Here is a 22,490-nt window from a genome sequence, read left to right on the forward strand (position 1 = left end):
CTGGAATATCTGCTGTACTTTTGAAATGAACAGGCTCGCCCACACACACGGAGGAAAGTCCGTTCATTTTGTCCAGGTAGCCAGGACCAGCGAAGGAAGCGTCGCTGGCCCCGTCATCTGGTATGGACTTAAAGGGGAATCCCTACGCCGAAAAAAACAGTGTAGGGGTCCCCCCAGGTCCATATCAGACCCTTATCCGAGCACGCTACCCGGCCGGCTAGGAAAGGGGGTGGGGACGAGAGAGCACCCCCCCTCCTGAGCCGTACCAGACCTCGTGCCCTGAACATGGGTGGGTGCCTTGGGGAAGGGGGGCCGTGTGGCCCCCCACCCCAAAGCACCTTGTCCCCATGTTGATGAGGACAAGGGCATCTTCCCGACAACCCTGGCCATTGGTTGTCTGGGTCTGCGGGCGGGGGGCTTATCGGAATCCGTGAGCCCCCTTTACTAAGGGGGCCCGCGGATCCCAGCCCCCCACCCTATGTGAATGAGTATGGGGTACAATGTACCCCTACCCATTCATCTGTGAAAAAAAATGTAAAAAAACACAACACACAAGGACACACAAGACACCTATGGAGCGGTTATATGGATGGTGACTACAGTATGGCTATCTGAAGTTCCCCTCTTGATTCCCTGTGTACCTCTGAAAAGGCTGCAGATACGCTGTATACCTTACAGCGGTGATGTAATTACCTGGTGTGCCTAGTAACATGTGGAATCACTGAAGTGGAGAAAGAGTTTGTTGCACCTTGCAAGCACTGAGTCACTTTATGACTGCATCCAATACTCTCACTGGATTTTTTCACTCAGTTGGACTTCTGTGTGTTTTATTTTGTTCTGTTTTTCTGTTTTCTGTTTTCAGCACTTTAATATATTTTGACCACTATTTATACTTTATCACACATGACACTTTGTTGCTTATGAAGTAATTGTTTTATGTATATATATATACTGAATTTATCAGATTTTTTTTAGATATATACACTGTGAGCACTTTAACTGGGGGCAGCCCCCCGAACCACGTCACGTTTAAGATGTGTTGTTGTGACACGTCACTTATATGTTGATATATATTTGACTTGATTTTCAGATATATATAGGAACAATTTATATATGTTTGAGTTAAGTCCCGAGTGTATTTGACTAGATCACGTACCATAAGGTCACATATGTTTATCTTTTAAGATAAAAGTTGTTTACTTTTCTTTTGCATCATTTCATTTTGGGAGCACAGCACTATTTTCTTTCTTTTTTCATTTAATCCACATGAGAGTGTGTCTCATGGAAGTGTTTGCAGCATCCAGCTAATAAGATAAATTACCACCTCTTATTCCATATACAGCGCAGGAGCCTTAATTAAACACTTACTCATATTAGAAATTAATATGCGTTATTACTTAATTTTCCTTTTATTAAATGTACTGTTTCCATTATCAAAGGATATTCAATTTGTGTAATACATGGTTAAATGCAACCTTCATTATACCATGTTTGGGAAACAGATTAAAAAATAATTGTGATCACATTGTTTATCATTAACTCGGCACAAAAAACTGTCTAAAAAACTGAAATTGACATGGTGTCCTTCCAGTTTATCACTGACCTCTCATCCCAGACACATTCTTTCAGGAGAGTGCAAAGGATTGGGTCACATCTGCGTACATGACACACACAAGAGATAGAACTATAGGTTCCAGCATTCACACACATAGACGAATATCTCTCTAAAATCGCTTACATTTTTCCCATTTGTACACAACACATGCATATCATTCTCTCACTTTCTTTTATCTCTTAATATGTCATTGCTTAACTTCTGCTTTTGTTATTTTGTTCTGATTTCCTTTGCATCCAATGTATTGTAATACCATACTTCACATACTGTACCTTCTATGATCAGACGGGCAGCTATAGTGCTCATCCCATCTTCCCTCTCTAACAACATAACAAAGTATTCTGTTTTAACTCTCATTTCTCTTCTCTCATTTCTTGACTTTACCAATTGTAGTGCCTGACCCCAAATTCATCCCACAACTTAACATCAAAATGTCCCTTTCTGTCTAGTGTTAATTGTCACCCTTGATCCATCCTGCTCACATAGATATCTGTTTCTCTAGCTGTTTACTCTGCATGATTACTCCCTGTGGACTTTGGTAGCCCAGTTACCCATTGTAGATCCCTGTCCACTTTAACCATTAATCTAGGGGCTCAGTATAGGCAGAACCACACCTTTGGTTCATGTATAGCGCTCCTCTTGCATTTTTGAGGGTCTCTTACCCTTCATTCTCTTAATTTAATGCCCATAATGACTGGACAGTCTTCTCTACATGTGCCTATACCCTCTTGCCTCTAAACTACTTTATCTAGCAGATGTACTTACATTTACCTGTGAACAGCACTATTCTTCCCTTTCTTAGCTATAACACTCCGAAGGACAGTAGACTGACAACACAACATATAACCACCAATCAATACAGTTCGATTAAGGGGCATACAATAGGTACCCTTTTTCCCAAAAATGCCTTACTGATCAAGGAAGTCTGATAACTCAAATATAAGCAAAAGGCTTACCTTAGCCAGCTGATTATCAGAAATTCCTGGATCGTCTCAAGCTCTTCGTTTCGGATACTCAGGGTCACCTGTAAAGCCCCTCCTAGGCAAAGCTCACCACCTGACTTAGACATTTTGTAGATAGGCAACTCCTAGCCTCATAATAAATACTGCAGTAGGGAACGGACACAAACAATATGCTCAGCATCTTTCCAAATAACCATTCTGTTTTATTATGACGTAATTGAAGGTTTTTATATACATGAATACGTAGGTATCATATTAATATTACAATTGTACGTTTATGGTAACAACGAGCGTTACATAGTCAGCCTAATTCTAATCAGGACTCAAAAGAATGCAAACATGTTCTGTAAAACATTATTAGTGCCGTGTGCACAGTGAGGGCAGTGTGCAATACATACAAAATAGAATACAATTATATGCAGAACTTACACATTTCCATTACAACGGACTAGTACACATTAGTTTGTTGTTTATAAAATATCTGCAGTCTCTGCACTCTAAAAAGTAAACTTTAAAACCGTAATCTACTTGTATAGACAATAAAAGCCAACAATGTCATTGTGGGCGCGGTGAGTTCTAAACTAAAATACTTATAGATTGTAGTATGCCTGAAAACATTGTTACTAAATGTCAATACCATTTAGTTATTTATTTTTTCATAAAAGTTTTATTGAAAAGTATTAAAATTACAAACTTAAGTACATATGAACAGGTAAATCGCATTCAGGTGTTTACTAACAAGCAAAACACTATTGTTTACACAATTACGTTATAATGATGGTTCATAGCCCTTCAAACAGGCCTTACCAAAGCTGGTAGGTCAGATCAGACAGATTGGGCTTGTGTGGGTTATGATCGCCGAGCATGGATCTGTACTCCGTGAGAGGTGGAGAGTTCAGAATTGAGAGGATAGAAAAGAAAGAAAGTAAGAACATTAAGGCCGCGTACACACGGGCGGACTGTTCGCCCAACCTTGTCCGCTGAACAGTGTTTGGGCGGACAGTCCGCCCGTGTGTGGGCTTTCAGCGGACAGTTTCAGCGGACAGTTGGACGGACAAAGTCTTTCGGAAATTCCGAAAAACTGTCCGCTGAAACTGTGTTTGAGCGAACAGTCCGCCCGTGTGTAGGCTACTTTCGAAATGAGCAAACTGTTCCCGCTCGGAAAGTCCGCCCATTTCGAGCGCGTGTACAGGTAGGCGGGGCCCGCGAAGGAGACGTTGCGGGCTCCGCCGCCTGGAATGGGCTTAAAGGGGAACCCCAACGCCGAAAAAAATCGGCGTGGGGGTTCCCCCAAAGTCCACACCAGACCCTTGTCCGAGCACGCTACCCGGCCGGCCAGGAAAGGGGGGCGAGCGAGCGCGCCCCCCCCTCCTGAGCCGTACCAGGCCGCGTGCCCTCAACATGGGGGGGTGCCTTGGGGAAGGGGGGGCCGCGCGGCCCCCCCACCCCAAAGCACCTTGTCCCCATGTTGATGAGGACAAGGGCCTCTTCCCGACAACCCTGGCCGTTGGTTGTCGGGGTCTGCGGGCGGGGGGCTTATCGGAATCCGGGAGCCCCCTTTAAGAAGGGGGCCCCCGGATACCGGCCCCCCACCCTATGTGAATGAGTATGGGGTACAATGTACCCCTACCCATTCACCTGTGAAATAAAGTACAAAAAAAAACACAACACAGGGAAAAAATATTTTATTGCACAGCTCCGGGGGTCTTCCGTCTTCGGGGGTCTTCTCGCCGGACTCCTCCGCTATCTGTGTGTAGCTCTTTTACTAGCGGAGGAGTCCGGCTTTCTTCCTCCCCGCCGCCGGCCTCTTCTCCCGACTTCGGGGGTCTTGTCCCCCTCTTCGGTTCTTCTGCCGGGCCACCGCGCCTTCTTGTAGCTCTTTTGCAGGCGGTGGCCCGGTCTTCTGTCGCCGCTGCCTTCCGTTCTTCTGTCGCCGCCTTCGGTTCTTCTGCCGGGCCACCGCGCCTTCTTGTAGCTCTTTTACAGGCGGTGGCCCGGTCTTCTGTCGCCGCTGTCGTCGCCGCCGCCGCCGCCTTCCGTTCTTGTTCTTCTTGTTCTTCTTCTTCTTCTCCTGGAGATGTTGACTCGACGAGCTCTCCGGCCGGAATGCCAGAGCCGCGCTGTGCGGTCACTTATATAGTGACAATGGGGCGGTGTCACATGGTATATGTCACATGGGTTGGTCACATGGGTTGATGTCACATGGGGACTATGACATTGTAAGGGGGCGGGGTCACCATGTGACCAACCCATGTGACATATACCATGTGACACCGCCCCATTGTCACTATATAAGTGACCGCACAGCACGGCTCTGGCATTCCGGCCGGAGAGCTCGTCGAGTCAACATCTCCAGGAGAAGAACAAGAAGAACAAGAAGAACAAGAACGGAAGGCGGCGGCGACGACAGCGGCGACAGAAGACCGGGCCACCGCCTGTAAAAGAGCTACAAGAAGGCGCGGTGGCCCGGCAGAAGAACCGAAGAGGGGGACAAGACCCCCGAAGTCGGGAGAAGAGGCCGGCGGCGGGGAGGAAGAAAGCCGGACTCCTCCGCTAGTAAAAGAGCTACACACAGATAGCGGAGGAGTCCGGCGAGAAGACCCCCGAAGACGGAAGACCCCCGGAGCTGTGCAATAAAATATTTTTTCCCTGTGTTGTGTTTTTTTTTGTACTTTATTTCACAGGTGAATGGGTAGGGGTACATTGTACCCCATACTCATTCACATAGGGTGGGGGGCCGGTATCCGGGGGCCCCCTTCTTAAAGGGGGCTCCCGCTTTCCGATAAGCCCCCCGCCCGCAGACCCCGACAACCAACGGCCAGGGTTGTCGGGAAGAGGCCCTTGTCCTCATCAACATGGGGACAAGGTGCTTTGGGGTGGGGGGGCCACGCGGCCCCCCCTTCCCCAAGGCACCCCCCCATGTTGAGGGCACGCGGCCTGGTACGGCTCAGGAGGGGGGGCGCGCTCGCTCGCCCCCCTTTCCTGGCCGGCCGGGTAGCGTGCTCGGACAAGGGTCTGGTGTGGACTTTGGGGGAACCCCCACGCCGATTTTTTTCGGCGTTGGGGTTCCCCTTTAAGCCCATTCCAGGCGGCGGAGCCCGCAACGTCTCCTTCGCGGGCCCCGCCTACCTGTACACGCGCTCGAAATGGGCGGATTTGCCTCCTCCTTACGTGGGCGAGTCCGTTCATTTCAAAGGTTGAGCGAACTGTTTGGCAAACAGTTCGCTGAAACAGTCCGCTCGTGTGTGGGCAAGTCCGCTCATGCAAATTTTGAGCGGACTGTTTGCCGAAACTGTTTGACGAACAAGGTTGGGCAAACAGTCCGCGCGTGTGTACGCGGCCTAAGAGGTAAAGTGAAGGTTCCTATACAATGTTGCGTCATGGGGCAGCATTAAATGAGGAAACTGCCATTGAATTATCGGTAATTATTTTAACAGGTCTCTCTAGATTGGTACTTAGGTAACATTTTCCCAAGGTTAATGGGCTAACAAGTATGTATCATCAACTTTGTTACGCAACCATTGTCTCGTACTCCTGAGAGAACCTATATTCCAACCAGGGAGACCAAGTTTTATGGTAGCGCTCAACTTTTTCCTCTGATTGAGCCTTGGTATCTTCCATTTCACATATGAAAGAGATTTTGTGTATCCATTCTTTCAGGGCGGGGGTGTTTTCCAGTATAATGGGATAAGCGATCTGGCCGCGTTTATCAAATGCCTGGTTAGGGAGTTTTTGTACTTCTTCAGGGTGAAGTTGGAGATGTGAAGTAAGCAGCATGCTGCGTTTAATGTAAGTTTGGTCTCCATGATCCGATATATCATCTCTATCACTCCATTCCAATATGGTCCTATTCTCTCGCATTGCCACCAGATATGTAACAAGGTGCCTTTTTTCACTCTTACAGCGCCAGCATATGTCACTTGATTGAGGGTACCATTTGTGGATCTTTTCGGGTGTTACATACCAGTGAGTGAGTACTTTATATGCGGTTTCCTGCATTCTTGTGCTGATAGAGCATTTATGAGCTAGTATACAGGCCCTTTCCCACTGAGCACTTGTGATGTCCATGTTCAGCTTGTCTGACCATCTCTCTCTAAATCTATCGCTCTTCGCCTCCTTCAGGTGCTGCAACCACTCATAGGCTGCAGAGGTAGTTTTTAACACCTGCTCTCCTTTTAAGCACACTGACTCCATCTCAGTAAGGTCTCCAGTGAAAAGCTTTTTACGGGAGGGTTTATTGGCGTACGTGCGTTTCTAGAAGTATGTCCACAAAGGTAAGGCTGGGTATGTCGTTGTCAGTCATGAGGTCATTCAAGTCTTTCATTGTCCTGTTGTTGAAGCAGTGAAATACTAGGAGTGGGAGTTGTTTGTTGTTGCATTGTAGAAGTTGGATCCCCATTCCTGGTGTAAAGTCAGGGTTATTTTGTAGTGGGGTGAGTGGGCCCTGGGGGGAGGAGAGTTTGTCCTGTTTGGATAGGAGATGAAAGATTCCCAGGGTTGCCCTATTAAAGGATAGTTTCTTAGTTTTGGAGGATATGTGGACTTCGGGACCCATGGGGAGATGAGTAAGGGGATTGGACTTGAGTCATTTTCTAATGACACCCAGTCCTTCAGGTCAGAGGGGCAGTGCCAAATTAAGATTATCACAATGTGTGTGGCATGGTAGTAGTTTCTAAAGTTTGGTATCCCCATCCCTCCCAAGGTTTTGGATCTCGTTAGTAGGGAAAATTTGATACGCAGTGTTCTATGCGCCCATATAAATCGCATCTGGAGGGCCTGCATGGATCTGAAGAAACTTTAGGGTATTTTGATGGGTAGAGTGCGTAGTAAGTACAAGACTTTAGGTAAAATGTTCATTTTACAGATTGCCACCCTGCCAAACCAGGAGAAGATTTTGGTGTGCCAGTGCAGCAAGTCTCTCTCAATGGATTTGGGAAGGGGTGCAAAGTTGCGGGTAAAGATGGAATCGATCTTGGGTGTCAGGCCACACCCCCAGATATTTGATGGCATGTGTGACCCATTTGAAGGAGCTGTTTTCCATGAATGAATGAATGAAATACTTGTATAGCGCACAAAGCGATCTGAATCGCCTGGAACTGAGACTGGAAGCGTGATATTCATCACTTCTGACTTAGAATGATTTATCTTAAGTATAGAAATGTAGCTATATGTTGCGAACTCCTTCAAAAGGGATGGGATAGATATGGGAGGTTCAGTCAAAAAGAACAGTAGATCATCGGCGTAAGCCGCCACCTTGAACTCCTTCCCCGCGCCCCTCAATCCCCATACCGAACTGTTGGCCAGAACTCTCCTGATGAATGGTTCATGTAATATGATAAAAAGTAGGGGGATAATGGGCAGCCTTGTCTGGTACCATTGTTTAGATCTGCCCTACTGGACAGTGTGCCGTTTATTTTAAGTTTGGCCGAAGGATTTTGGTATAGGGACGCTATCCAGTTTAACATGCTTGGTCCTAAGCTTATGTGTCTACAGGTCTCAAACATGTAGTCCCAGGCTACTCTATCAAAGGCCTTCTCCGCGTCAGTCGACAGGAGAAGGCCCTAGATTTTTCGCTCATGGGTGGCCTGTATCAGGTCCAGGGCTTTAGTGACATTATACCTAGCCTCTCTGCCAGAACTAAATCTATTTGGTCCTATCAGCTTATGAAGTAGGGGTTTCAGTCTTGTGGCAATGATTTTTGTCATTATCTTGACATCTAGATTCAACAACGAAATCGGCCTGTAGCTGGTGCATTGTACCGGGTCTTTGTCCGGTTTTTGTATTACTGTGATGTATGCTGATAAAAGTCTGGGTGGATCGTCTTTCTATCTGCTAGAGAGTTCAGTGTGTCTTGAAGGTGCAGAAATAGAATGTCCACAATCGTTTTATAATATATGGCTGTGTAACCGTCTGGTCCTGGGCTTTTGCCTGTTTTTAGTTTTTTGATGACTAGTCTGATTTCTGCTTGGTCTATTGGGATGTCAAGAGTTTTGGAGTCATCTGTTGTGAGTGAGGGGAGGTCCGAGTCCTTCAGGAACTCCTGTATCACCTGGAGTCTACCACCTTTTAGGTCAGGTGGTTTGTGCTGTGGAGGGAGGTTATAGAGTTTGGTGTAAAACTCTTGGAAGTGTTGGGTTATTTTGTCAGTCGTCCTTTCTATATGACCTTCCTTGTTCTGAATGCCCGAGATATTGCTTTTGGTCGTGAGTTCTCTCAGGGCTCTGGCGAGCATGTGTCCAGATTTGTCCCCTTGCTCATAGTAAATCTTTTTCCGAAAGAAAAGGATTCGTTTGATTTTAGATTCTAGTAACTGAGGGCTTTCCTTGACTCAAGGAGCGTTGTTGCTGATTGTGCAGCTAAGGACTGCTTGTGAAGGGTTTCTAGGTGACGTATTGTTTGTGATAATTGTTGGATTTCTTTATCTCGTTCCCTCTTTCTATGGGCTCACAAATTCATCAACACCCCCCTTATGGTACACTTGTGAGCTTCCCATATCGACAGGGGATCCATACTGGGTGTCACGTTGTGCTTGAAAAATTCTTTCAGGGCCGTGCTAATTTTTGGAAGCAAAATTGGGTCTGTTAATAAGGAGGAGTTCAGTCTCCATATTGAAGATTTATTGGTGGTATTGGCTGGTCTAAGGCCAACTGACACTGGTGCATGGTCAGAGATTGTTTGAATCCCTATATGAGCTTCCAACACTGTATGTAAATCCCTTTGTGAGATAATGAGGTAATCGATCCTCGAGTGGCGGTCGTGGGGGATCAAATAGAAAGAAAAGTCTTTGTCATCTGAGTGTAAGTAGCGCCATGTGCCTACTAGGTCTAGGGTGTGGAGAAGTGTTTTTATTTTCTTTAGGGTGTGTAAGGAAATGAATGTCTTCCCTGAGGAGGTGTCCATTAGAGGGTTGAGAGGAATATTAAAATCCCCTCCCAGAATTAGACACCCCGCACTAAATCCCTCTAGTTTCCTCACTAATGTTCTGCAAAATGACAGGTGAGAAGCGTTGGGGAAGTACACATTCGCTAGGGTGGTGGATACACCTGAGCAGATTCCCTTGAGGAAAATGAACCTCCCTCCCGGGTCCACCAACTTATCCGTAGCCTCGAATGAGGCCTCCCTACTCAGTAAAATGTATACCCCCTTTGATTTAGAGGAGTCGTTAGTCGAGTGGTGTGCCTCTGTGAAGTAGAAGTCGGTGAGCTTAGGGACCTGGTTTGTCTTTTTTTTTTTAATCCAATAGTTTTTATTAAAGTTTCAATTTTTATCAAGACAAATTACAGAAATTATGACTAAATAACAGATCAGTTACAGTATTTAGATACATAGATAATAGTATCCAAAAATAATAAAAAATATAATATAAAGAAAACCATATTAATTATCTCAATTATAATCGGGATAATAAAGATAACGATCGGGAGGGTATTAATACATCCATTGTGGAGACAATACACAAAAGTAATATAAATATTATGTTCATATATTTATATACTGCCAATTCAAGTAATTCAAAGATGATGAACCTAAATATATTCCCGAACACCCCTATGGGTGCTAAACTGTATTCGGGACAGTAATAGTAACCTGTCATTTAATAGATACAAAACAAAGATTAAAATATTAGAGCGGGGTAAGTAATTTTTTAATTCAAGTTATCTAGGAACAAAGAACTCGTGCAATGTTTTGGGGACTAGCCCATTTTAACCATGGCTGCCATATTTTATGAGTATGTTCTTTTGTGAGGCCGAAGAGCTAGAATTGATTCATAAATGTAATGAGTTTGAGTCGATTTTTCCAGTTCCTCGTTATACTGATCCTGGCTGACAGCAAAATATGTGTAAACACATTTCTAAACTGGATAGGATATCTATCAAGATCAATGGATAATAGAACCAGTGAGGGATTTGGAGGAATGACTGTTTTGGTAATTTCAGACATAACTTGAAAGATTTGTTCCCAATACTTCCCAAGTTTAGGGCATGTCCAAAATGTATGCAACATATCACCTTTTTTGCCGCACAATCTCCAACATTTGTCGTCAAAATGTGCCGTTGAATTTAGATATTTTCTCAGGAGTAAGATACCAGCGTTGAGTCAATTTAATGGATACTTCCCATAATGTAGAGCAGCATGTGGCTTTATATGTGGTGTTACAAGCTTTTTCCCATTGGTCAACTGTATAGGTGTATCCTAAGTCTTCTTCCCATCTAATTAAAGGGATAGTCTTTGTAAACACACTTTTTTGTTGAAGAAGATTATAGAAAAAAGAGATCATTTTTGTTGATATATGGGGATCTATGGGAAGGACCAAGCCGATTGGGGAACATTATAGGTCCATGATGGGAGGTTGGAAATGCAATTCTTAGTTTGGATGTAGAGGAATAAATCTGAATTTGGCAATTGAAATTTCTTTTGAAGTGTAGGAAATGGTTTGATCACCCCATTATCAAGTAGATCAGATAGATATTTAATTCCCTTCTCTATCCATGGTGTAAATGAGGTTGTCTTCATAAAATTATGTAGAGTATTTAGCGGAATTTGGACTTTGGTAGGAAGAGGGTGTGAGGAAGTTAGATGCAGAAATCGAACCCAGGATTTAAGTGTCGCTAATATTGTTGGGGAAATGCGAGAAGGTATCTTGGCTCCAAGTGCCATGGAAGGAATCAATATTGATAGATTATTTCCTGGGATCTTAGCAGTTTCCATCTTCCCCCAAATTGTAGATGGAGGAGATAGAAACCATTCCTTAGACTGTGTAAGAACCGAGGCTAAATAATAATCTTGGAAATCCACATACCCTGTTCCCCCAGCTTGACGTTTCTTCACTAAGTTTGAATGAGCACATCTAGATTTTTTACCCTGCCAGATGAATCTAGAAAACAGAGTCTGAAGGGATTGGAAATATTTTAACGGAATTGGAATCGGGAGAGTTCTAAAAAAGTATACAATTTGTGGAAGGTGAAGCATTTTAAATGCTGCCAAATGTCCCATCCACGAAAATTCATGGGATGCTAGTTTAGTGAGATTTTCTTGTAATGCATTACGAAGTGGAATATAATTATATTGGAACAGTGTTTTACATGAATTTGATAATAGAATACCCAAATATTTAATTGTACTTTCAGTCCATGTATATGGGAATTTTAATTTAAGATGTTTAGTAGTATTTTCATCTTTCCCCAAATTCAATATACAAGATTTATTTGCGTTAAGCCTGTAATAAGAAACTTTGCTGAACATATTTAGTGTTTCCTGAAAATTCCGGTAAGGATTTCACAGGATCAGTAATCATAAGAACAACATCATCTGCAAAAAGGTTGATTTTATGTTCTTGTTCAGCAATAGTAACTCCTAGAATTTTTTTGTTGGACCTAAAACTCTCAGCTAGGGGTTCAATAACAAGGTTAAAAATTAGGGGGGATAAGGGGCATCCTTGTCTTGTACCATTTGTTATTGGGAATGGAGGTGATAAAGAATCCGTAGTATACACTCGAGCCAAGGGGACAGAGTACAGGGCTAATATTGCTTTGTTGATTTGACCTGTTAAGCCAAATGTAGTCAGAACGGATGACAGGTATCCCCAATGAACTCTATCAAATGCTTTTTCAGCGTCAAGCGACAGAAACAGGGATGTCGATTTGGTGAGTTCTACATGGTGTATTATATTTATCATTCTTCTAGTAGCATCCGATGCTTGTCTTCCTTTGGTGAAACCCCGATTGATCTCTATGGATAAGAGAGGGTAACAAACTATCTAGTCTTTTGGCTATAAGTTTCGCATACATTTTAACATCTAAATTGAGTAAGGAAATTGGTCTAAAATTTTTCAGGTGAAGATGGTTCCTTATCTGGTTTTGGAAGAGTTACAACAAAAGCATTCAGCATTTAATTGGGAAATGATGAAGAATTGGCCGCTAAATTATAAATGTCACATAGTATAGGTGCTAGAGTACTTTGACATTTTTTAAAATATTCCCCTGTAAAGCCATCTGGACCAGGTGATTTCAAGTTAGGAAGAATACGGATAGTTTGTAGAATTTCAAGGATAGTAAAGGGAGAATTGAGAAATTCTAATTGTTGTGGGGAAATAGATGGAAGTTTGACGCTCTCCAAAAAGGTTTCAATCTCCTCCTGAGAAGGTTGATGGTTATCGCCATTGTTCTTAATGTTATATAAATCATTATAATATGAGCTAAATGCTTCAGCTATTGAAGAAGGCTTAAGCAATTTTTCATTAGTGTGAGGATGGTAGAGGAAGGGAATTTTAGTCTTAGATCGATAACCTTTAATGCGTAATGCCATTGTTTTCCCTGCTTTGTTCCCTGTTGCATAAGTGGTAGCTATGAATTTTTTATAGGATTTCTCATGTGTCTCTAGAAGTAGGGTTCTTAATTCATTACGTAACTGGAAAATTTGTGTTTTAATGAAAGGAGAAGGATCAGTTTTATTGTGTTCCTCAGCTTTGGCTATCTCCTTAGTAAGTTCATCTATTCTCTGAGTTCTCTTTCTTTTAGCTTTAGAACCTAATTGCATAAACACCCCTCTCATAACAGCTTTATGAGAATTCCATAATATCATTGGGTCAGATATAGACGTCGAATTGAAAAGAATTCAGTAAGGTGTTGGAGTGTTGTGGAGTAATTTTCATTTTGGAGAATATAGTTATTAGCTCTCCTTATATATGAATTTTGTTGGGATGATGTGGTTGTTATAGACATGCTAATGGGAGCATGATCTGACCACGTGGCCGTATGTATATGGGAGGATGAAATCTTGTCAAGCAGCCATTTATCTGTCAAGAATAAGTAAATTCTGGAGTAGGTATTGTGCCGTGGTGACAAATATGTGTAATCCCTTTCATTAGCATGTCCACATCTCCACACATCAAATAAGTCGTTTGAAGTTATGAACTTATCATGGGGAGAAGCATAGTGTTTGGACTTAGCAGAAGAATCCATATCATTGTTTGGAATCAAATTGAAATCTCCACATATCAGGAAGTGTCCTTTTTGAACTTTCTTCGCCTCCTCTATCGTTTTTTTTTATGAAATGCATTTGCCTCATATTCGGAGCATAAATGGATACAAGGGTGTATTGAATATTGTTAATGGTACAAATCAAAAAAATATAGCGGCCTTCAGGGTCAGTGATACAATTATCTAACTGAAATGTAATAGTATCTCTAATAGCTATTAACACCCCTCTTTGTTTTTTGGAGAATTTTGTTTGAAAAATATGAGAAAAATGTTTATGTTGACATTTGGGATATGCATCTTTAGCAAAATGTGTCTCTTGAACACATAATATGTCACAATTAAAGGATAAGGCAGACCTCCACATAGAGGTTCATTTCGCTGGGTGATTCAGTCCCCTTGCATTTAGGGACAATATTTTGAAAGACATATTAATATATATCAAAATTAGATGTTACTATAATTCTATATATTTCTAAAATAATATTCTGTAGTTTCTATAACGTTATATGATCAGTTCACAGTTACTATTAAATCATGCACACAACAATCTAGATTTTTTTTCTCAAACCTATGAAAAAACGAGTTATTACTCTATTAGTAGTTATTTGGCAATATATATTGCAAGAGGAAAAAAAATAAAAATGTATAAAAAAAAATAAAAAAAAGGAGAGAATAAAAAATAAAAGAGTAAAGAAAAAAATATTTTCCAAGAGTCAGCAGTAATCCACTCAAAGGAATGCTGACCAGGATAGGGGGTGAAGTTCAAGTAGTAAGGTATTGAGCGTCAAACCAGACCGTATATGTCAGTAATGCATTTAACAGGCAGGAGTAGTTCATTTGTATTTAATTCTATTTTGTTCACGTTTTTGTTCAAAGTGGAACAAAGTAGGTTTTTCCTTCAAGGCAGGGGTGTTATGTGGAAGATCAACTATAATACCCCATGTTTGGAGTAATTGCATGCCATCTTCAATGGTAGATATAGCAAAATGTTTCCCGTTGTAAGTGGTCAAGATAGTGGCTGGAGGTCTCCATTTGTATGTGATCTTATGATTAGATAATGCCTTTGTTACAGTTTTGAGCTGTCTTCTCATTTGTAGTGTAAATTGCGAGAGATCGGCGAATAATTGTATATCTGAGTATGGTGGTGGCAGAGTAGTTAGGTCCCTCGCTTTGGAGAGAATTTGCTCTTTAGCTTGATAAAAATGAATTCGCAGAATAACATCTCTGGGAATTGATTCTTCTAGATGTTTTGGTTTGGGAATTCTATGAATACGATCAATTGTAAGTTCAAACAGCGATAATTCTGACAATAATGTAGAAAATAGTGTATTTGCATAGTTACGTAAGTCCATAGGTAGAACTGACTCTGGTATTCCTCTCATTTTAATGTTGTTTCAACATGAGTGGTCCTTGAGATCTGCCAGTTTCATCTTGACCCACATGGAATCATCTTTTTGTTCTGTACATGCATCCACTAGCTCATTCACTGTTTCAGTGCATTCCTCCATTTTGTTTTCAACGTATTGCAGTCTACCATCCATGTGTTTCATATCAAGAGAGAATTTATGAATCATGGAGGATAGATTAGATATAATAGATGATTGTAATGACACAAGCATTTCTTTCATTGTGGTATCTAGTACTGGCTGACCTGATGTTGGGAAAGCAGCTATAGATGTCTGTAATGAGGACATAGCATTATCACTATGCAGAGCTGTGTTCACAGTATCAGCTGCCTGACAAGATAAATCCAGCTTCATCCGCAATTTTGCGGGTCCCTGAGATGTTGGGGATAGTTGAGAGGAGCCATTAGAATATGAGGATGATAATTCCTCATCCATTTCAGGTGGATGGCTAGCAGAAAGGTTTGTGTGAGTTGTATTATTTTTCCTCACAGCTCCGGCGGCGCCATCTTGGATTTTAGTCAGCTCACTGCTCTGTTTAAATGTAAATGATGACAGCTTTTTTGGTCCCCTTTCTTGTCCTCTTTTGCGAGACATTATTGCCCCTACTGTCCCAGGAGTACTGCAGAGTATTTAGGTATGTTTTTAGAGGAAAATACCTGCCTGTTTTTTGCTGTTAAACGGCCTTCTTTGGGGGAACAGGGGAGACTCGCAATCAAAGTGATAACCACTGTCATCCAAATAAGGATAACAATAAAGTACTATCAAAGACATGGAGATGTCAAGCCCTGATCCAATGAGGCATATTAAACGTGCTTAGGGTCTTCTCTGCCGTGAGAAGAAATGTATTAGCTGACTTGTAATTACAAATGAATAATTAAGAACTGTCAACCGAACTAAATAACAAAGCCTAATAACAGAAAAACAGTAAAGCTGAACTTTAGAGGAATCATTTAGCGAGGAGTGAGCAGGGTGGGTAAGGTGTGATCGCCCCCCACCCCGCTCAACCCCCCCGTGGTGCCCTCCAGCTGAGCACATTGAGCTTTGCGCCAACCAGGGGAAATGCATAAGACATAACCGATTCTTTATAACATGGGTTATGATCTTAAGGTGAGGTGACAACAGATTAAAGACTGACGTCTAGTTCCTGTGGCGTCTCAGAGCAGACCTTACCAGCAACTTGATCTTGCAGTGTAAATTGCAGGGACGGTTCAGTTCCCCCTGCAACGTATGCTCTGTTGCTGACAAGCAAGTGAGTCATGTCTCTGGGTGCTGTACTTGCATGTCTAGAACCTAGAAAAGCATGCTGTTGCTACAACATCCAAGCTCAGCATAGTCATGTAACCGGTGTGGCCGTGTTGGCTAAGCCTGGTAGGTGGTCAAACCGTTCCAAATGTGGACTGAATGCAGATTTCACCTCCCCATTAACCGGTTGATAAGAATGGTAATTGCAGTAATAAGCATGTGCTGCTTAACTCCTGTTCAGCAAGGGGAAGTTTTAAGTCAGGGACACTGTACAGTGAGATACAAGTTTCTTGTGTATCCAGAGGATATGTTGTAGTGGCAGTCCATGCATAATGGAATCGGTGTTCTTAAGGGATCATCCATGTGACGGTTAGTCATCCAGTGAGGACCTGGAGTGGTGTGCCCTACTGTGGGGCGTACCCATACCGTGACCCTCCTGCCAAGTCTGTCACTGTTTTTTGGAATGGTGTTTTTCGGGTGTCGCCAAGGGAGAATGAGGTGGAATCCTGTCGCTTGGTGGTAGCATGAACTCCTGGTACCACTCCGGAAGGTCAATAAGGTCTAGGTGTAAGGCATTGCAAAATTCCGGGCGGTCACTCTGTGTGCGGAATGTGTATGTCGCTTGCCATTATGGGACACCAAGAAGGCAAAGGGGAAGCGCCATGTGTAGCGGAGGTTTTTTTCCCTTAGGGCATCCAATAGGGGGTCACAGAGCTCTGCTGTTTTTAAGTTTTATCTGCGAGAGGTCTTGGAAAAGTTTTATGTTCTCCCCATTGAACACTATGTGATCATTTCTGCGCGCTTTGTACATAATCTCTTCTTTTTGCAGGCAGTAGATAATATCATGAGGGGCAGTGTATCTGGACCTCTGGCTCTGAGGGCTCTGTGGGCCCTGACAAATTCAATGACCGAATCCTCAGGCCTCTCTAATAAGCTGTTAAAAACCCTCTGGAGAGCAGGTATTATCTGCTCTGCATTGACTGACTCCGGGACGCCTCGGACTCTAATATTGTTCCTTCTCCCTCTGTTGTCGAGGTCCTCCATGTGTCTGTTTAACTCAATAAAATGCTGTGTGTGGGTAGAAGCAACTCTGTCCAACCTGTGTATGGCTTTGTCTCTAATCTTTCCTGCAGTCTTAGTGGTGGCCATCTTTTCAGTGAGGACTAATAAGTTGTTTTTTAGGTCTGTGATGGCTGCAGAGAACGAAGCTTTAATGTCGGCTGCAAAGCCTGACATATCTGCATAAGTGAGGGGATGGTCAGGTCTCGCATTTCTCCTACCATTATCCTCCGTGGCAGAATGGGAGTCCTCGCTGGGATCCTCCTCCTGGTGCTCCGGCGCCATCTTTCCCCCTGCAGATGCACGCTGTACCACCGCCTGGTTCTTAAATATCTCTGATATGTTCCTGCCCGCTGACATTGCGATGGAAAGGCGGGATCGCATATGTTGTGTGCCGCGGTTCTGTTTGTTCATCCTCGGGTGATGACCAGCAGAGAAGGTTTGCTAGGGCCTCGAATTCAACGGAGCTCCTTGTTTAGGCTGCCATCTCTGACGCGTGCCAAGCCACGCCCCCATAAACCAGGATTTATCTGACCATACCATTTATTTTTATAACTATTGATTTGTTGTGGTTTTTTGTTTTTTATTTTCATTTTGCCCAGTAAAATATGCATATATATGTGATCAGACTATGCTTGGTACTTTGAAGTAGTCCTGGAACAATTTGTAATTTTGTTAGACCACAGGAAGAGATGTCCTTGGGTAATAGTACACTCCAGGTGATGGGGTATGACTCCGAAAAATAAGTTTCCAGGGTCACAATCTACTTTTTGCAAATCACATGTTGAGCTGGAAGCTATGAGACTGGGTCTACTCCCAACACTTCACAGAGCTGGCCTAGACTGATTTCCCTCTTCCCAAATGAAAAAGAAAACCTCTCTTGTTCTAGCAGCTGCACCAAACTAACCAATCCCTTATATATTAAAAAAATTGCAGTTTAACCATTTCCATAACAAGGTTTATAAACAATGAAATCATGACATATCACTTAGCTGTGCATATCTCAAATTATTACTTCCCACTGTTGACTCGACTGTACTGTGTGTAAGTGGAACATGGGGGAAAATGAGTGCATAATTCAGCAGCATTGAAGCATGGGCCCAGTTATCAGTGTATTGGAGTTTTTTCCTGTCCCACGATGCCCCAAGTTATTCAAGCCATGTTGCCTTATGTACGTAGCACTACCCCCTCCCCCCCCAGGGGCTGCTGGTAAATGGCTCCCCTACTCCTGCACAGTCAGGCAACACTCTGTGCTTGCATCCAAAAACAGGAAGTCCCTTGCTTTGATGTTTTATTAGGGGTACCAATTTGGATGGGGTAAAGGGATTCATGGGATGCCCAACTAGAATCAAAGAACAAACAAGGGGACAACTAGCTTCCGTACAAAAGATCCTGGACTGTTTTCCTTCCTGTACACACAGTCTTTTGCAAAATTCCATTACAGACTAGGGAGTGCTAAGAGCTTTAGCAACCCTTGGAAATGGCAAAAATTTAAAGCAAACATCATGCAGGAGTACATCCTTTCCTAATATAGAAGTGTGCCCAGCTACACTGCTTGCAGCTGCTAACAGCCCTCCTGGCTGCTCTGAAGATCTGCCAGGGCAAGGATAAAAGGGTTAAGCACAACACTGTCCCTTTAGAAAGCTTGTGGCAATCTCAGATAATCCCTGGGTGTGCTGACGTACTCACTCTGTCCTCCTTTCTCTCAGACAAGACTCCTAGACAAACTGTGATGCTGTAAGCCCAAGCCCAGCCTGGAGGTAGAGACTCTCCCCCCCCTTATGCCGCGTACACACGATCGGAATTCCGGACGGAAAAAGACCGATGAGAGCTTTTCATCGGAAAATGTGACCGTGTGTATGCTCCAATGTAATTTAGCTGTCCGAATTTCCGCCAGCCTAAAATTTATAGCATGTTCTCAATTTTCCCGACAGAAATACTTTCTATCGGAAATTTCGATTGTTTGTATGCAATTCCGACAAGCCAAAAATCACGCATGCTCAGATTCAACTACGAGACAGAAGCTATTGGCTACTGGCTATTGAACTTCCTTTTTCTAGTCCTGTTGTACGTCATCGCGTTATAAACGATTGGAATTTGGTGTGACCGTGTGTAGGCAAGACAGCTTGAGCAAAATTCAGTCGGGAAAACCATCAGAGCTTTTTCCGATTCCGATCGTGTGTATGCGGCATTAGATCCCTTCTAGGCCACAGACAGCCTCCTCAGCACTCTAAACTTCACCGACTCTCCCATGCTAGCATGACTCATCCATATTTAAGGGCTGACCTATCCACCCTGCCGATACAGTACACCTGCGGATTTTACTGGTTCTCTAAAGGTATACAGATCAACCCTCTGACCACTAACTTTTAGAAGTTTCTCCAACCTTCCAGATCCAGGGGAGGCATCAGAGACCTGCTTCCTGTGAGTCATTCCAGCCTGACCTGTAGTAAACCCTGACCCAAATTCAAACTCACTTTACCATGAGTAAATACATTTTCCTGCACTATTCTAGTAGCACACTAAAGGGTGCTACATGTATAGTATATTAATTGATCAAAAAGTCCAGGGGCCAATTGTCATTATAGAGGGGCCGAACGCAGCAGAACTCCCAAATAGGGGAAAGGTCTAACCCACATGGCAAACCTCATTGAAGTCTGTGGGAGCCAAACAGGAAAAAGTGCCCATTTTGAAGGTTTATATGCATGTAATTGACCATAAAAGGGGTATGGGTACTGCCCTGAGGGATTGTTTTTCCAGGAGAAGTAATTTGAATGATGCTTAACCACTTGCAGACCGGACCATTTTGCTGGTCAAAGACCAGACCACTTTTTGCGATTCGGCACTGCGTCGCTTTAACTGACAATTGCGCGGTCGTGCGACGTGGCTCCCAAACAAAATTGACGTCCTTTTTTCCCCACAAATAGAGCTTTCTTTTGGTGGTATTTGATCACCCCTGCGGTTTTTATTTTTTGCGCTATAAACAAAAATAGAGCGACAATTTTGAAAAAAACGCATTATTTTTTACTTTTTGTTATAATAAATATCCCCCAAAAATATATAAAAAAAAAAAATTTTCCCTCAGTTTAGGCCGATACGTATTCTTCTACATATTTTTGGTAAAAAAAAATCGCAATAAGCGATTATTGATTGGTTTGCGCAAAAGTTATAGCGTTTACAAAATAGGGATAGTTTTATAGCATTTTTATTAATAATTTTTGATTATTATTTTTTTTTACTAGTAATGGCGGCGATCTGCGATTTTTATTGTGACTGCGACATTGTGGGGGACCCATCGGACATTTTTGACACATTTTTGGGACCATTGTCATTTATACAGTAATCACTGCTATATAAATGCAGTGATTCCTGTGTAAATGACACTGGCAGTGAAAGGGTTAACCAGTGGGTGGCAGTGTAGGGGTTAAGTGTTCCTAGGGGTGTGTTACTAACTGTGGGGGGGTTGGGCTTTCATTTAGTGTACACTGATCTCTGCTCCAATCACATGGAGCAGAGATCAGCGTCACTAGTTGCCAGGCAGAATGGAGAAATGTTGTTTATACAGCATTTCCTCCATTCGGCCGCTCCGTGAGACGATCGCGAGGATGCCCGCGGCGATCGAGGCCGCGGGTCCCGCGACCAGACTCACGGGGTCCAGACCAGCGCGGGAGCGCGCCGCCGTCGGCGCTCTCCCGATAGCAGGGCGGCATCAAATATTGGACGTACCTGTACGCCAATATGCCTGCCCGTGCCATTCTGTCGACGTACATCGTCGTTCGCTGGTCGGGAAGTGGTTAAAGTGCAACAATAAAAATGAAAAATTACTTTAAATATACCTGGGGGTTCCCTTAGTCTGCCTGTAAAGTGGCGCATCTATAACATATACAGAACATGCTGCAGCAAAAATGACATTTAAAGGAAAAAAAAAAAGAGTCAAATCACATCTAAAATGACTCATGGTTGCAATTGTCGGCACAAAGCTATTAAAAAAAGAAGTAAAGGAAAAAACTGTGTGGGGTCCCCCCAAAAGTCATACCAGACCCTTATCTGAGCAAGAAGCCCAGAAGGTCAGTAAAGGGAGGAGGTAACAAGCGAGCAAGCCCCCAACCATACCAGGTCACGTGCTCTCAACATGGGGGGGGTGGGTGCTTTGGGTTGGGGGCATCATCCACACAACTGGCTGGTGGTTATGGGGGTTTGCAGGCAGGGTGCTTTAACAAAAGCACCCACCCCCCATGTTGAGGGCATGTGGCCTGGTATGGTTGAGGGAGGGCTCGCTGACCTGCCAGGCTGCATGCCTAGATAAGAGCCTGGTATGGACTGGGGGGACCCATGCCGTTTATTTTTTAACTCAGCTGTCAGTGGGGAAGCCCATTGATGAATCATTGCGTTGTTAAGGATGGCCCCACTGCTCAACAACCAGCTTATGGTGTGCCCTAATTGGGCAAAACTTTGGCCAATCAGGGCACAAAATGCACTGTGAAGTGGGTGAACACCCTTCAAATTTGCCCTGTTCAGGGAACACCTAAACAGCTAATGCTCAGGGCCGAACTGTTCGCCCAACTCTGATTGTCATCTGGGCCAGCATTTTTCTACAGTCAATGACCATTGCTTGATAGAGTAGCCTCCTCTAATGCTGGACATAGTTCTTTTTTCTTATGGTAGTTTGTATAGAAGTAATTTATTACCTATTTAATCTTGGAAACATAGAAAGGTGACTGCAGCAAAAAAAATAAAAAAATGTGACTCATCAAGTCTGCCCATTGTTTAATAGGGATGAGCTTCATGTTCGAGTCGAACCCACGTTCAACTCAAACATCATCTGTTCGTCCGTTCGGCGAATTCTGAACATTATGTCCCAATTCGAGCGGCGCGTAACGGCTCAAAATTCACTGCGGCATCACAGTGCATTGCCGGCTAATAATTGGCCAAGCATGCACTATGACCCGCATGCTTGGCCAATCACAGCGCGTCTGTACAAAGAGCCGTAATTGGCCAAAGCCAGGGTGGCTTTGGCCAATTATGGCTCAGGAGGTTTAGTACATGCCGCACACTATATAAGGCTGCCTGCGTGGCGGCCTTGTGTAGTGTGTTGCAGCGGGCGGAGAGAGATAGACAGAGAGACAGTGTGATTTCATTTCATTGGAGTTAGAGCAGGCAGGAGGATAGTCAGTTAGCTATAGTCAGTGTATTGTGTATGTGTGTGTATATATATATATATATATAT

The sequence above is a fragment of the Lithobates pipiens genome, unplaced genomic scaffold (genome assembly GCF_037356315.1).
Source record: "Lithobates pipiens isolate NorthernLeopardFrog02 unplaced genomic scaffold, aLitPip1_a1.2 Scaffold_99, whole genome shotgun sequence".
Classification (NCBI taxonomy): domain Eukaryota; kingdom Metazoa; phylum Chordata; class Amphibia; order Anura; family Ranidae; genus Lithobates; species Lithobates pipiens.